An 18330-nucleotide genomic window follows, 5' to 3' on the forward strand; every position below is an offset into this window, starting at 1 on the left:
ATTTTATACAAAGTAATTACATATAAAACCCTTGCAATAGACTATGCTAATGCATATTGGAAAATGGAAGTAGTTTATATAGCATTAAGACATATATTCAAATAAAATATGAAATTTTGCCAGATAGTAATTACCTAAGTGTAGTTACAGGATGAGAGCTATGCTCATGGTGTCCAGTCTTCCCAGTATTCTTTGTGATACTGTATAATGATTTGACACTACTAGTGTTTTTAGCAATGTGTTTTCAATTTTATTTATTGCACAGAAATACTAAATAACAGGATTCCACTATGAACATTTTAGTTCTTTTCATTATCCAGATTGTTTTGAATTAAAGTGAATTACATAATGAAACTATAATTCACTTTCAACAAGTGTACCCCACACACAGCTGCACGTGGTGGGTGCCTGGATGTTATAGACTAGTGATGCCACCTTCAGTATGGACTTTGGCCAATATCCCATTTTTATTTTTCTCAAAAGAAAACATACATAGCATCCTCTACTTTATAATTTTGTATTTTATTTGTGTTATACCTAGTCCAAATTTTGCTCATAAATGTGGTGAAATCTTATTATTAGTAAATCTTCCCTGGACAGAATACGAACTCAGGACAAAGCACTTGCGAAACGCCAGGCGAGTGTCTTATCACTACACCACAGGGACTGTTTTACAGAATTATAAATATTAACCACTGTGCCGCGCCAAATGAGAAAACTCGGTCAGTGGGACACTGCGCCAACCGAGAAAACACCTTTTGAATATTTTGTGCCTATTCAAAATGCGTGCGTGGTAGGTTGTGTACAAAACGGACTTTTGGGACCTCCAGTGAGAGGCAGCCATCTTGAAAAAAATTCCCAGAATTCCCAGGGCTGTTGGCTGGGTTAGTATTGACTGAGCAACCTTGGGTGACGCCTCTTGACTCCCAAACACATGTCTGACGTGGTGTTGAAAGATCACTCATTGTTGGTGAAATTCAGGCCTTATTGTTTGAAGAACATAAGGGTCATGATATTGATGAATCTAGGTGCAATAAGGACCTAACACAAAGGTCAGATTTAAGTGATTCAGGACTGATGAGGACCATATAGCGAGCGTATCCAGTTGTAGCTCTGAGCGCCACTCTTGCCCACCCATGCCATCTCCAATTTTTATAGATGATACATAGATGAATCATTTTCTGGGTTCAGTGATGATGCATCTGATACAAGTAGCATAGATGAACCGTTATAGATGTTAACGGCTTCCATGATGATATTTTCCATAGATATTTTTAAAAATAGCTGAATCTTTTCCAGAATGGCTGAATCTCTTCCTGATTGACTGAAACTCTTCCAGAATGACTGAATCTGTTCCAGAGAGGAACCCTACAAAGTGATCTTTTCAAGACTACCTTTCAAATTGATCTTTTCCTATAATCTTTTCAAGACTACCTTACGCTTTACAAGTTTGGCATACATACTACCTATATGTAATAAAGCCAAGGGTGTACGTGAGTACGTTATTTGCAAGCACACAGAATGAAGAAACAGGAAGCGGTAACCTATCTCTACCTGGTGCAATGAGAGCGAAGTCACGCTGTATACCATGAACGGCTTCATTGATTATCACTCACTTCCAAAGTACTGAGTGTGTAATACAGTGTGTTACTGTGTGAGTGTGTTATAGTGTGTGAAACTGTACATATTGTAATTTTAATGAATTTTTAACAAGTAATATTGCGACAATAAACATTTATTGTGGACATATTACTGACACACGTATCACAGTTCCATGGAGCATTATGAATATTCTACTGTAGGGCATAAATATGCATCATATACAATAAAAAAAATGCATTGGAAATACATAGAACAAATAATTGAAAATATATTTGTAGCAACTCATAGTGCTTGAATGGCCCATGCGACCGGGTCTGGGAGGCTTAAGGCACAGGCGCACATTAAACATGCTCCATTTTCCACGTCCCCAGTTTTTATACATGTACGTGTTCAGGGAAGGGAATTTATCATTTTACAAAGATAAAATTTTTTTTACAAACACTCAAGTTTATGCGCACAAGTGGAATGTCACAATAAACTCGGCACATCACAGTGGTTAAACCATGGGCCTCTAAGGGCCATTTTGCCTTCAACACCCACAGGCACAACAACAAAAATTTCAAAAAATTCTTTCGTCTTATAAAAGTGTTTATTTGTGTTCCCTGGTCACGGGAAAAGTAAAAAAAATTGTAGGTGGCATATTTTGGATGCAATAGAGCGGGAAGTTTGGCAAAAAAAGGTAGTTGACAGAGCAGTCGCCAGATGAGGTCTTCTCCGCCCAAGCTGTCAGGTGAGGGTTACCACAAAGATATTATTACCTAATTATTTCAATGTCTCTGATTTATTTTACTTTTTTTTGCAGTATTAATAATAATAATAATAAATAATAAATTTTTATTCAGGTAAGGTACATACATACAAGGTAAGATACAAAAGTTAATGTATTTATAGATAGAGCTAGTACATACAATGCCTAAAGCCACTATTACGCAAAGCGTTTCAGGCAGGAAAAACACTAAGACTAAAACTTAATACTAATTGAGATTAAAGCATAAATTGTGTTGAGAAAAAATAAGAAAAGAATGGAAAAAAAGGGGGAGGGGAAACATAGCAGAAAAAAAAGCAAAAATACAATTTGGTCAACAAAACAGCATTGTTTAAAATAGAAGACATGGGTTGACATTTTGGGGGTGAGGTAGGAGGTAGGCTAATGGTGCGGGCAACGTCATGGGGCTAATGGTGCGGGCGAGTGTGTGGCGACGCCTAAATATGTATACTCGTTTCAGTTTTCTCATCTTAATTCTCATGATATGTCGTTTGTTTTGGTATCATTGTGTTGCAATTAAATTCCCTGCAGATGTATATGCATATAATGTCCAAAAGCCTGGTGAGACTCCCCACAGCAAAGCCTAAAAATACCCGTGAACGAGCACTAATTTGCACACCACAACCTAATGTTTATACTCGTTCAGTTTGATAACATCAATTTTCATGTTACATTGCTTGTTTTGGTATCAAATTGTTTGCAATATAAAGGCGCACATTGTAAAACTAGTCTCATAATAATAGAGCAATAACTGGAATTTTAACAAATATTTTAATTTTGGACACTCATCATCAAAATTATTTATATCTTTCCAGTGTTCTGACATTAATTTTGATTTTACATCGCTCATTTTGGTATCAAATTGTTCGCAATATAAAGGCGCACATTTTAAAACTAATCCCATTATAATAGCACAATAAATATAATTTTAACAAATATTTTAAAATTTAAAATTTAGACCCAAAAACGTATTTATAATCTTTCAAGTGTTCTGACATCAAGTTTTGGGTTACATCTTTCATTTTGACATCACCTGGTGCACATTCTAAAGGTGCTTATTTTGAAACTATCCCGAGGTCGATCGGATAAAAAATGAATTTTATACAAATATTTTTGTAGTGGACGTGAGTCCTGCTGACGGCTAGGACTCAAGAGAAAAAAAATGGACGTGATCGGTTTCCAAAGCGAGCGATACTGTTAAGAAGCACATCAACAAACTGGAAAAAGTGCAAAGACATGCTACTAAGTGGCTTCCAGAACTGAAGGGCAAGAGCTACGAGGAGAGGTTAGAGGCATTAAATATGCCAAAACTAGAAGACAAGAAAAAGAGGTTATATGATCACTACATACAAAATAGTAACAGGCACTAGCTTTAGCAAACTAGCTAAACACAGATGCCGAAGAAATATAAGAAAATTTATTTTCGCAAACAGAGTGGTAGACGGTTGGAACAAGTTAGGTGAGAAAGTGGTGGAGGCCAAGACCGTCAGTTGTATCAAAGTGTTATATGACAAAGCGTGTTGGGAAGATGGAACACCATGAGCGTAACTCTCATCTTGTAACTACACTTAGGTAATTACACTTGGGTAATAACAGATTCAAGTTAAGAAAACAGAGGTGCCAAATAAATATGAGAAAATTTTCTTTTGCAAACAGACAGGTAGACAGTTGGAACAAACTGAAGGAGAGGGTGGTGGAGGCCAAAACCGTCAGTAGTATCAAAGCGTTATATGACAAAGAGTACTGGGAAGATGGAACACCATGAGCGTAGCTCTCATCCTGTATCAACACTTAGGTGTAGGCAAGAACAAGACTAGAACAGCATGGAAAACATTTTGTAAATCACCTTAATTTGCCTCCATTTTTATATCTAATAAGATCACACAGTATGGTACATCACTAATTTGATGAGCTCTAGGCCTCATAGCTCTTATCTTAACTTAAAAACCCAGCATTGAATATAATGAAACACCTTTTTCTGGTAGGTCCATCAGTGGCTGCCTGTTACATCATCTTGGATAGCTCCTCCCAGTTGGATTCACGCTAGGTTCTTACAAGTCTAAAAATTCCTTCTGGAGACCAGAAGCGAAAATCCAGAGTTCCTCACAGAGGCTCAAGGTTCATAGGATTCAAGATCACTAACTGAAGAAAAACACACTAGAAAGGTAGGGCGAGCTAAAATAGACAACAGCAGAGTAAAATAAAAATAAAACCCCCAAGAAAAATAAAAGGGGAAAAATTAAACCCAAAATAAATCTTACTGAATAATAATAAAATAATAAAGAAAACAGGCAACCAAGCAGGCAGTCTGTTTTCTTTCTAGTATCAGATGACTGCTGTCATGTAATTACCTAAGTGTAGTTACAGGATGAGAGCTATGCTCGTAGTGTCCCGTCTTCCCAACACTCTTTATCATATAATGCTTTGAAATTACTGACGGTTTTGGCCTCCACCACCTTCTCACCTAACTTCTTCCAACCGTCTACCACTCTGTTTACAAAGGTGAATTTTCTTATATCTCTGGCAGCTTTGTTTAGTTTAAATCTATGACCTCTTGTTCTTGAAGTTCCAGGTCTCAGGAATTCTTCCCTATCAATTTTATCGATTCCTCTTACTATTTTGTACGTAGTGATTATATCTCCTCTTTTTCTTCTTCCTTCAAGTTTTTGCATATTTAACCCTTAGACTGCGCATATTACCAGTGCATATTGGGGGCCCAGTAGCAAAAAATATTTGAATTATGTAATAATAACTTAAATATGTTAAACAAATCTCCAACTTATTGGCTTCAGTGTTGTGAAATTTTCATAAAAATATTTTCAGAAATAGATTTTACACAAATTTTAAAAAATAGCAACATTTTGTTGATAAGGAAAACAGCTCCTAATAACTGGAACTGAAGGATAATGCAGTAATTAAGTGATGCAAGCACCTATGCGATGCTAAAAAAAGAAGAATACTAGTAAGAAGTGTCCACAAAGGGGTCATGAAGTTGGTGCCATTGTATCATTGCTGAGTAATGCATAATAACGCCAATAATAATGAGTAGCTATGTTAATATGCTCAATTTTGTTATATATCATATAAATACATTGTCCAATGTTAATATAAGTTACTTTCATCAATGTCCAAAAAATATTATTTTTTTAAGTTTTCTTTTTTTTAAGATTTTAGTTTTTTCTCCTTTGTTTATTATCTGATTTTGTTTTACCCGGGAAAATGCATATGTTTCCCTAACTATGTGAAGATAGAATGAAATTGATCAACAAATATATTAGTCACAACTCGCAAAACTTGGGACCTTTAATTTTTTTGGCTGATTTTATCTGTGATTTCAAACTCAATTTTCTTTGTCTCTTTAGTTTGTTTTGATTATTAGAAACCATATTAAGGCTTTTCACTTATAAAGTGTACCCTAAATTTATCCCCTAAATCATTGTAATTATTATAATTTTCCCTTGATTTTGTATATTTGGGGGGGTTATTTTTCCTTGACTTCATTTCAACACATATTGACCTACAACTTTCGCATATTCGAGTACGAATGCCAAACAATGATTATTAAAACATACAATTAAATTAACGAATTAAAACTTTATTCATTATTGATAACTTCAACTTCAATTATCTCTGAAACTAGAGTTTCAACTTTGAGTGGCTTCTAAAATTCCAGTTTTTTACTCATTCTCAGTATTTTGACATATTGTGTGCTCAGCTGTCTGTTCTACAATCCTTTCAGAATGGATTTTTCGTAAACTTTATACATTTGGAGCTATAATTTTTTTTTGGTCTAAATTTACTGCATATATCAAATGCTTTATTGACAATTTATTTTTTACAGTACACTATACTGAAAACCTATATTCTAATTTGATGAAAATGAAGATCATATGCTATTTTGAGAGAATAATAACATTAAATGAACAATTGGTGATAGTTCATTTTTTTTTAAATTCTGAAATGAAAATCTGAAGTTTTCAATATTATATTTTAAAATTAATTTTGATTCTCATGTTTTTTAAGTTACGCCGTGATCATTTAGACAAAGTTGGACCATTTGCCTAGTTGATTATGCAAAAAAATTGGAAAGTGTTTGTGCAAGTTTTAAAAACTTACGTTAAATTTTTTATGTTAAATCGTATATGTATGTATTTCGCAGTTTGAGGGTTAATGCCTCTAACCTCTCCTTGTAGCTGTTGTCCTTCATTTCTGGGAGCCACTTAGTGGCATGTCTTTGCACCTTTTCCAGTATGTTGATGTGTTTCTTATGATATCAGCACTGTACAGCCCATTCAGTACTTTGGAAGTGAATGGTAATCAACGAAACAGTCCATGGTACACAGCGCGACTTTGCTCTCGTTGCACCAGGTACAGATAGATTTTCGCTTTCTGTTTCTTCGTTCTGTGTGCTTGCAAATAATGCACTCACGTACTCCCTTGGCTTTAGTACCTGTAGGTGGTATGTAGCCAAGCTTGTAAAGCGTAAGGAAGTCGTGAAAAGATTATAGGAAAAGATCAATTTGTAAGGTAGTCTTGAAAAGATTGCTTTGTAAGGTCCCTCACTGGAAGAAATTCAGTCATTCTGGAAGAGGTTCAGTCAATCAGGAAGAGATTCAGCCATTCTGGACGAGATTCGGCAATTTTGGAAGAGATTCAGCTGTTCTTGAAAATATCTATGGAAAAACACCACCATGGAAGCCGCTAATACTGTTCATCTATGCTACTTGTATCAGATGCATCATCACTGAACCCAGAAAACAATTCATCTATGTATCATCTATAAAAATTGGAGATGGCATGGGTGGGCAAGAGTGGTGCTCAAAGATACAACTGGATACGCTCATTATATCGTCCCCACCAGTGCTATATCAGTTGTCTCTGACCTTTCTGTTAGGTCCTTATTGCACCCAGCTGCATCAATATCATGACCCTTATGTTCCTCAAACAATAAGGTCTGAATTTCACCGACAGAGAGCGATCTGTCAACACCACATCAGACAGGTGTTTGGGAGCCAGTGTGCCACCCATGGTTGCTCACTGAGTACTTGGGCACCGGTTAGCAGTATCCTGCCTGGGATTACCTGGGTGTGAGTTCCTATAGGTAAACGCTCAGGACCCTGGGAATCCCCACTGGGACGTGTGGGTCCGATGGATGTGACCCCGGAGTCCCTCCTCGCTTTGTGCGAGTTCGAGGGTTGCTCTGTCCTCTTGTCTCAGGGTGAGTGACTCTTACTGTTTTTGCCTCCGTCTGCTGCCTGTGGGCTCAGTGGCACCCAGAGCCCTGCAAGTTTTGTTGCTTGTTTATGGCTTGATTACCCAGTCTTATTCTGACTATGCGGGGTGCAGGCAGCACGGGTGATGCACGTTGTGTTTCGGTGGTGGCAACGAGCTAGGGTGTTTGCTTCCCGGAAGCCCCGAGGTTGCCCCGTTTAAGTTGGTGTGATGGGCATGGAGGGGTGTCGGTCGCTTTAGTTTTGTTTCCTTCCGCGCCCCCTTGTCTTTCCCCTGTTGTGGTCTAGTGTGATAATCCTCCTTTCTCCCTGCATCCAGATCCTTACCGTTTGTGGGTTCGGGGTTGGGACAGGGGCTTCGATGGTCTTGAGACTCGGGCGGTCTCGGGGATTTCCCTTTCCAGGGTAGCAACGGAAGCATTCGAGCCTATTCCTCCAGCCGTGTTGTATGAGTCTGCCAGTGGGCTCCCTTCCTTAGTACTTTTCTGACTGCCCCGGCTTTTTTTTGTGAGGCTGGGGCTTTGGGGGGACGGCTCAGCCCTGGGGCCTGCCGTGTGGGTTCCTGGGGTTGGAGAGGGTCTGACTTGGGGGGTCTCGAGACCCGTTGGACCCCGCCGGGGTTTTCTACCCTCTGAGCGGGGCGTATGGTTCCGAGGAGTGGGGGTTTTCTTCCCCTCTCTCCATATGAGTTGTTGGGCATCGGCCCCTCCCCCGTTCGATTCCTTGTCCCTTGGGTCCGTTGTTTACTTCTGGCAGTGGGTTCTCTTTAACGTTTATTCACCCTTCTACCTTGGGTCGGGACTTTTCTGTCATGTTCCCCTCTTCTCGGGGTTCTACATGACTTTTGGTCTCGGGTGCGACTATGCTTTTTTGTGCCTTCGTGCTTAGTGCTTGCTTCTATGTGTTCTCGAAGGTTCGAGAAAGTTTTCGCTTCTTCCCATATTATTGGAACGACTGTCATCTTCCGGTTTGGCTTCCCTCCAGTCCTTTCTCAGGCTTGTTGGTCCTCTTCCGTGCTTGTTCTTGGTTTTCGGTCCTGTCTCGTTCTTTTTGTAATTCTCTTCTTTCCATGCTCTGTCTCGGCACTGTTCGTTTTTTTTCATACTCCTAGTTGGGGGCCTTCGGACCTCGTGTCCTGCGCGTGCACCATGGGAGTTTGTTTTGGTCTGGGCAGTGTGCCCAAGTGCTGGTTTTCTGTGTCCTTTTCTCTCGGGTGCTTCGCTTCTCGTTCCTCTCCATTCTCCAATCCATGCCCCGTAGCTACCGGGGCTGTTCTGGACTACCGCTATGGGGCGGACGCCGGGGTTTTCCTTGTGTTATGGGTGTGGGGCGCCTCCTTCGCCTTTCCCCTACTCTTCTCCGGCATGTGCGGCTCTGGCCTTCTTCCCCTGACGGTGCTCCCGGAATCTTCTCGGCTACGTTGTGTCGTGACATGTTTTTGCCTCCGTTCTGCAGGTGAGTTTATGCGATCTGGCGTCTCTTTCGGCCAGACGCTGGTTCGTGCTTTTTGGATATGAATATAAGACCATTAGCACACAGGTGACTGCAGAGGGCCTATTGGCCCATACGTGGCAGCTCCTATTTGTACCCATCCAGTCCCACTGATATGCGTGTCCAACCTGTGCTTGAGTCAATCAAGGGACCCCACCTCCACCATGTTATGAGGTACAATGGTATGGGTGGATGTTATGAGGTACTGTAAATGTTACTGTGTCAGGATGTTGTGTGGTGACATTTTGCTGCAGTTTTCATGCTGTGGATGCATGTTGGGGATTGGTTGTGGCATTTTTGTTTGGCCCTTGCGTGCTTCTTCCTGGGGCCTTCCTTGTTCGTTTGTGTTGTTTGTTACAAAGGGGGGCTACGGCCCTGTTTTTCGTGGTTTTATCTGAGTCACTTTTTCCTTGCCCATCTTGCAGTGCCTGGCTTAGCCCTTCCATATATGTTGGATTCTTTGTACTCGCCTATTTGTCTTCACCTAGTTGTGCTTGCTGGGGTTGAGATTTGGCTCTTTAGTCCTGCCTCTCACCTGTCACTTGCTTGATGTCTTTGTTACCTCTGTATTTACCCAGTTGTCCTTACCTAGTTGTGTTTGCAGGGCTTGGGCTCTTGCTTTTTAGTCCCACCCCTCACCTGTCAATCATCTACTGTACTGGTTTCTGACCCTACTGGGCTCTATCTTATCTATGCTTGATGCTGTGTGTGGAGTCAGCCTCCACTACATCACTTTCTCATGCTTTCCATTTGTCTCCTACTCTGACCCAGAAATACTTTTTTCTAACGTCTCTATGGCTTTGGGCACTCCTTTCCACCTGTGTCATCTGGTGCGTGTGCCCCTTGGGCTCCATAGTCTATCTTTATCTACCCTATCGATTCCTCTGAGAATCTTGAATGTGGTGGTCATGTCCCCTCTAGCTCTTCTGTCTCCCAGTAACATGAAGTTTACTTCCCGTAGTCTCACCTCGTAACTCATTCCCCTCAGTTTGGGTACTAGTCTGGTGGCATACCTTTGCACCTTTTTCAGTTTCGTCTTGTGTTGAGACATGACTGACATTTCTATGTTGTTGGCGTGACTTTTTGTTCCCGTTTGCTACCTGTCTTTTTCGTCCGCATCTTCCATCTACACTCTTGTCCCTAGCCGCTGGTGCTGGGGCTGTTCTTCTGGTCTTTTTTCTTGTGTTTTATCTTACAAATTGTTATGTATTTTGTTTTTGCCTTTTGGCTCAACTATTGCCAGGTTTGGGTTCCTGGTTTGCTGGCTTACCCTGCCTGTTGACATTTTCAAGGTTCCGCGGTATCCCTTCTCTAGAGTCTCGCGTCGGAACAGTAGTATCCAATCTCCTGGTGGGCTCGCTGGCGTTGGGAAGTTTTTCTATACGGCAGACATTTCATCTCCTCCTTTGACGGTTTGGGTTCTGGGTCTAACATTTCCTAACTGATAGCAACATGAGGGCTGTAATCAGAGGCAATGTATCGGATTGGAGGAATGTCACACGTGGAGTACCACAGGGTTCAGTTCTTGCACCGATAATGTTCATTGTCTACATAAACAATCTACCAGATGGAATACAGAATTATATGAACATGTTTGCCGATGATGCTAAGATAATAGGGAAGATAAGAAACCTTGATGATTGTCATGCCCTTCAAGAAGACCTGGACAAAATAAGTATATGGAGCACCACTTGGCAAATGGAATTTAATGTGAATAAATGCCATGTTATGGAATGTGGAATAGGAGAACATAGACCCCCACACAACCTATAAATTATGTGAGAAATCTTTGAAGAATTCTGACAAAGAACGAGATCTAGGAGTGGTTCTAGATAGAAAACTGTCACTTGAGGTCCACATTAAGAACATTATGCGAGGAGCCTATGCTACACTTTCTTACTTCAGAATTGCTTTTAAATACATGGATGCAGAAATACTAAAGAAATTGTTCACGACTTTTGTTAGGCCAAAGCTGGAATATGCAGTAATTGTATGGTGCCCATATCTTAAGAAGTACATCAACAAACTGGAAAAGGTGCAAAGACATGCCACTAAGTGGCTCCCAGAACTGAAGGACAAGAGCTACGAGGAGAGGTTAGAGAGACATTAAATATGCAAAAACTAGAAGGTAGAAGAAAAAGAGGCGATATGATCACTACGTACAAAATAGTAACAGGAATCGATAAAATTGATAGGGAAGAATTCCTGAGACCCGGAACGTCAAGAACAAGAGATCATAGATTTAAACTAACGAAACAAAGCTGCCTGAGAAATATAAGAAAATTAACTTTTTGTAAACAGAGTGGTTGGTACATGGATGGAGAAATACTAAAGAAATTGTTCACAACTTTTGTTAGGCCAAAGCTGGAATATGCAGTGGTTGTATGGTGCCCATATCTTAAGAAGTACATCAACAAACTGGAAGAGGTGCAAAGATATGCCACTAAGTGGCTCCCAGAACTGAAGAACAAGAATTACGAGGAGAGGTTAGAAACATTAAATATGCAAAAACTAGAAGATAGAAGAAAAAGAGGCGATATGATCACTATGTACAAAATAGTAACAGGAATCGATAAAATTGATAGAGAAGAATTCCTGAGACCCGGAACATTAAGAACAAGAGATCATAGATTTAAATTAACAAAACAAAGCTTCCTGAGAAATATAAGAAAATTCTTTTTTTTTGTAAACAGAGTGGTAGACGGTTGGAACACGTTAGGTGAGAAGGTGGTGGAAGCCAAAACCGTCAGTAATTTCAAAGCGTTATATGACAAAGAGTGTTGGGAATATGGGACACCACGAGCGTATCTCTCATTCTGTAACTACATTTATGTAATTACTAGTAACTTGATTTGTGCCTCCTGTCTCTTAACCTTATCAGTGAAGATAGTAATTTCCTTACCATACTAGAAAATACTTCCTTTTAAATTACAAAATTCAATCTTGAGACCATCATTTTCTTGTTTTAATTTATTTACTTTTACTTCATAATTCTTTAGCAGGTCCTCAATAATCATTAACCTGCCAAGAAAATCACCTCTTATTTTTATTTTTTGCTGATAATCCTTAAAAACATTCATCTGTTAGTGTTGTTTTCCTCCCTTGTGGTGGTGGCCATCTTTGTTGTTGTTGACATTTTTCTGTTTGGAAATGTCAACTTTTCCAGTGCAGGTTTTTCACTCACTTTTACTTATTGCTTGTTTCTTTGGTGTTTTTCAAATTCCCTATCCCTTCATGTATCCTGGGAAACCAGGTACAGCCCTCAACCTGTTCCCAATATTTTGTGAATTGGAATTTTCTGGAGCCTGCTGCAGTGTGACTCCTGCCTCCTGGTGCCCTGTGTGTAGTCAACACTGTGTATTGTGTATGGGCAGCAGGGAGTGGGTGGGTTGCCGAGAGTGGGCAAGTGGCAGAGAGCAGCCAAGAACAGTTGGGGTGACTAAGAGTGAGTAGACCGCTGAGAGTGGGTTGCCAGCCAAGAGCAAGCAGGCCTAGGCCAAGCCTGAGAGTGGGTGGGCAGCTGAGAGTTTCTGGCACTATAGTGTTCAGAGATATATCAAAAGCTTCTGACAAAGTCTGGTATAGCATCGTAAAATACAAAAAATCAAAACTAGTACTTCCATGGACTAGCTGGCTGAGATGCCTATTGATTGCACCTAGCCCCTCCCCAGGCTTTCATCTCAACATCCAAGCCCCTCCTCACTCTTCCTACAATCCCCACTCCCAGTCCCATCTCACACCCAGTCTTTCCTTGCTTCCAGTCCCTCCCCTCCCCACTTTCCTCATCTCCCAACACCTCCCATTCCCCACACCTCTGTCAATTTCAAGATGGAATAAGTATGGAATAATCCTTGCTTCCTGCAAGCTAGTGCTGGTGGCCCAGAGAACCCCTTGCAGGTTGAATAATGACAATTTTCAGTATTTGATTGTTAGCTTGGCTGTTTTTCGAGGCCCAGCTCATTATAATAATAATAATAATACAGTAATAATAAAAATAATAATTTTATTCACAAGACGATACAATGGGTTTACATTACTTGAAGATAATGGTATATGTTTTACCAGATTTACACCTGAGGGCTACTAACACTAATGGCCTTGACTAGGACAGGAAACCGGTGGCTTGTCAAAGGTCCGCCCATTTACCTTGATATTTTCCTGGTAGATTTTGAAATCTAACACAGTCTTTGCATTTACAGCTTTGGCAGGTAGGTACTTACATGGGTTTATAACCCTGTGGGTGAAAAAGCATCTCCTGTTCACAGTCCTACATTAGAGTTTGTTGAGCTTGAAACTGTTGCTTCTTGTTTGTGTTACAGATTTTTATTTATTTATCTATGTATACAAGAGTTCTTACATTCTGTCCAGCCACTAGCACGCATAGTATTTTGAGTAAGTCCTTAATCCTATGTTCCCCATAATATGACCCCGCTAAATCATTTAACAACTAGGTACCCATTTTACCTAGGGTTACTGTTGGGTTAAACAGAGTCTACAATTAAGGATTGATGCCCAGTAAATCCTCCCCAACCAGGATACGATACCCAGGACAAGGCGCTCACAAAACTCCAGGCAAGCGTCTTACCATTACGCTACGGGGACTGTTAACTCTGACATCTGACCTTATGAATAAATTGTCAGGATCAGCATCCTTCATCTTGTTCATCTTACATCTGATACAATACAATACCCTTAAATGTCAACTCATGTCTTACTATTTTTTTAAAAATGCTGTTTGTTGTCCAACTTGTATATTGGCTATTTTCTACCATGTTCCCCTCCTTTTTATCTTTTATTTTGTTTCTTTCAACACAATTTATACTTTAAGCAAAATTACTTTTAAGTTTTAGTCTAAGTGTTTTTTCCCCTGACTCCTGACTCATACGTCAGGCTGCGAGCAGCCGCGTCCAACAGCCTGGTTGATCAGTCCAGCAACCAGGAGGCCTGGTCGATGACCGGGCTGCAGGGACGCTAAGCCCTGGAAGCACCTCAAGGTAACCTCAAGGTAATAACATTAGGATAATAAGAGATATAAAAAAAAACTTATTTTAGAACTAATTTATCAATTTTATTATTTCGAAGCCGTAGTCACTGAACTGTGGCGACGAAATGAAACGAGAAACACATGGTGCTGTGTGTACAGGGATTAGATCCATCCACTCGCTCACGCTGGAGTTGTTCCAATAACATAAATAATTTCTCAAATAGCAGATGTTCATCATATTACAGTATATTTTCGGTTTTATTTAGTTTAGTTAAAATAGGATAATAAAAAGCTAAAAGCACTGGTTTTAGAAATGATTTATTAATCTGAAACTTTCAAAGTCATGGGTCACTGAACTATAACAACACAGACGAAGGAAAACCAAGTGAGGTTTACAGTATAGTATTCCCTTATCTGTTCACCCTCACTCAGCTTGTTTCATCACAGAAAATGTCTATAAGGAGATTTTACAACATGTAGCTAGCTAATCACGCTTCAGCCTTTAAATTAATTTACAAAGATATGTCTGCCACAGATCAGTGAACGAAAATTATGGAAACTCAGTCGTTCATTTGTGTGGACCACTCTGGCTGGTATCTGGTTCAAATGGTTGACTTGTTGTGTGGACTATTCTGGCTGGTGTTTGGTTCATATGGTTCACTTCTTGTGTGGTCCACTTAATTGTGTGATCCAACTTGTCTTATGAAGGAATTATTAATTGTAAACTGTGATAGAATGAGACAGTTTGTACAATTCTGTGAACTCTGTCCCAACATCGTAAGCTTGTGGACTCACTTGTGCGGTCCACTTGTGTGATCGAACTTGTCATATGGGGGAACTATTAATTGTAACCTGTGATAGAATGAGAAAGTTTTCCACCACTCTGTGAACTCTGTCCCAACATCATAAGCTTGTGGACCACTTATGCGGTCCACTTGTGCGGTCCACTTGTGTGATCAAACTTGTCATATGAGGAAATTACTAATTGTAATCTGTGATAGAATGGGAAAGTTTTCCACCAGTCAGTGAACTCTGTCTGGACATCGTAAGCAAATCCGAACATTCCCCACTTCAGAGAACCATTGTTCGTCGGGTGAGTAAATCCGGCATGAAATCAAATTTCATGCCGGGTGAGTAAATCCGGCATGAAAAGTGTGCGAACTAGCCGGAGATTTGTTGAATCGGGGTACATTGAATCGAGGTTGTACTGTGTATATATATATATATATATATATATATATATATATATATATATATATATATATATATATATATATATATATATATATATATATATATATGTCGTACCTAGTAGCCAGAATGCACTTCTCAGCCTACTATGCAAGGCCCAATTTGCCTAATAAGCCAAGTTTTCATGAATTAATGCTTTTTCGACGACCTAACCTACCTAACCTAACCTAACCTACCTTTTTCGGTTACCTAACCCAACCTAACCTATAAAAATAGGTTAGGTTAGGTTAGGTAGGGTTGGTTAGGTTCGGTCATATATCTACGTTAATTTTAACTACAATAAAACAAAATTGACCTCATACATAATGAAATGGGTAGCTTTATCATTTCATAAGAAAAAAATTAGAGAAAATATATTAATTCAGGAAAACTTGGCTTATTAGGCAAATCGGGCCTTGCATAGTAGGCTGAGAAGTGTGTTCTGGCTACTAGGTACGACATATATATATATATATATATATATATATATATATATATATATATATATATATATATATATATATATATATATATATATATATATATATATATATATACTGTATATATATATATATATATATATATATATATATATATATATATATATATATATATACAGTATACATATATATGACAATGTCAGACCACGGAGGAAAATCGAAACAGGAATTTCCTTAAGTACTTTAGTATATTAATACATCTTCAGAAGGAGTACTCCTTCTGAAGATGTATTAATATACGAAAGCACTTAAGGAAATTCCTGTTTCAATTTTCCTCCGTGGTCTGACACTGTCACATTTTTAATCACTTGTTTACTTTCGTGATTTACACACACACACACACACATGTGTGAGAATGTGTGCGACTACAGGAGAATAGGCAGGTACGTAAAAGGGAAAGATCGACCTTTGAGGATCACCCTAAACGGTGCCAAACAGATGGAAGAAGTACTAAGGAATGCTAGAAAATTGCAAAGGAATGAGGATGGGAAAGGGTGGTCGTTAAGACGAGATCTTTCAAAAGAAGATAGAGAGAAGCTGAAACTGAACCTCGCTGAGGCAAAACATTTAAATGAGAGCAGGAATGAAGAAGAAATAAATTCTTTTTTCTACAAAGTGATAGGGGTAGGCAAACCAGTAAAGTGGTACATAAAGGCAAACCAACAAAATCAATAGAGAGAGGGGGAGTGAAGAATAAGGAGAGGGGGAACAAGTTCCTGAAGATTGCATACACCAACATAGATGGAGTGAGATCGAAGATACTGGAGTTAAGTGATGTAATATAGCTGCAGACACCAGACATTGTTGCACTCACGGAGACAAAACTTGAAGATGAAATTTTAAATGAGGTCATATTCCCAAGGGGCTACTCAATTTGGAGACGGGACAGAAAAATTAGGAAAGGCGGTGGCGTTGCTGTGCTGGTAAAAGAACACCTAAAGGTGAAGGAAATAATGACTGCCAATCCACAAGAAGTTGACATAATAGCACTAGAGATCTGCTATGAGGATGATAAACTAATGATGATAAATGCATATAGTCCACCGCCAAGCAGCACATGGTCAAAGGAGGAGCTAGATAGTAAACGTGAAGGTCTTATAACAATAATGAGAGAGATTATAGCGAGAGCGGATAACGATAGATCACGACTGTTGATAGTCGGTGACTTCAACTTGAAATCCATAGACTGGGAAGCATATAAAGCTAAAACAGAAGATTTTTGGACCTGTAAATTTGTAGACCTCATCCTGGAAACATTCTTATATCAACATGTTAAACAAGCTACGAGGATGAGGGAAGGGGACGTTCCCTCCATGCTAGATTTGATATTTACCAGGAAGGAGGAAGAGATATTTGACATTCAGTACCTTCCTCCCTTGGGTAAAAGTGACCATGTCTTTTTGGGAATAAAGTATGCAATGCGTTATAAGCTGGAAGAAAATAAGGAGGTTGAAGCAGTTGAAAAACCAGACTTCAGGAGAGGACATTATGGTGACCTTAGAAATTTTTTTAGTGAGTATAATTGGACAGACTTGATGCTAGGCAAGGAAGTGAATGAGATGTATGGCAAGTTTTGTGAAATATATGATAAAGGCACAAAAAAATTTATACCAAAACAGAGATGCAGAACTAGGAAACAGGATTGGTTCAATAGAAATTGCGAGAGGGCTAGAGACCGAAAGACACAAAAATGGAATCAATACAGGAAGAGGCCGAACCCCCAAACATACCAGTGATACAAAGATGCGAGAAACAACTACACGGCAGTGAGGAGAGAGGCAGAAAGAAATTTTGAAAAAGGGATTGCGGACAAATGTAAAACAGAACCAGGTCTATTCTATAAATTCATAAACAACAAATTGCAGGTAAAGGATAATATTCAGAGGTTGAAAATGGGAAATAGATTCACGGAAGATGAAAAGGAAATGTGTAAAACACTAAACGAAAAGTTCCAAAGTGTGTTTGTACAAAATGAAATCTTTAGGGAACCAGATACAATAAGAATTCCAGAGAACAACATAGAACACATAGAGGTGTCTAGAGACGAAGTGGAAAAAATGCTCAAGGAGCTCGGTAAGAACAAAGCAGCTGGCCCAGATGGCGTTTCACCATGGATTCTGAGAGAATGTGCATCTGAGCTCAGCATTCCACTTCACCTGATCTTTCAGGCATCCCTGTATACAGGAATCGTAGCAGACGGGTGGAAACAGGCTAACATAGTTCCAATCTACAAAAGTGGCAGCAGGGAAGACCCCCTCAATTATAGACCTGTGTCATTGACAAGTGTAATAGTGAAAGTATTGGAAAAACTAATCAAAACTAAATGGGTAGAACACCTAGAGAGAAATGATATAATATCAGACAGACAGTATGGTTTTCGATCTGGAAGATCCTGTGTATCGAATTTACTCAGTTTCTATGATCGAGCCACAGAGATATTACAGGAAAGAGATGGTTGGGTTGACTGCATCTATCTGGACCTAAAAAAGGCTTTTGACAGAGTTCCACATAAGAGGTTGTTCTGGA

General features: G+C 39.4%; 1 protein-coding gene across 1 annotated transcript in view; it reads left to right on the plus strand.

The window, feature by feature from the left end:
- Positions 1-18330, plus strand: part of LOC123758842 (Ca[2+]-channel protein alpha[[1]] subunit D) — a 797128-nt gene that overhangs the window by 323196 nt on the left and 455602 nt on the right. The window lies entirely within an intron of this gene.

Source organism: Procambarus clarkii, chromosome 1, assembly GCF_040958095.1.
Source record: "Procambarus clarkii isolate CNS0578487 chromosome 1, FALCON_Pclarkii_2.0, whole genome shotgun sequence".
NCBI lineage: Eukaryota > Metazoa > Arthropoda > Malacostraca > Decapoda > Cambaridae > Procambarus > Procambarus clarkii.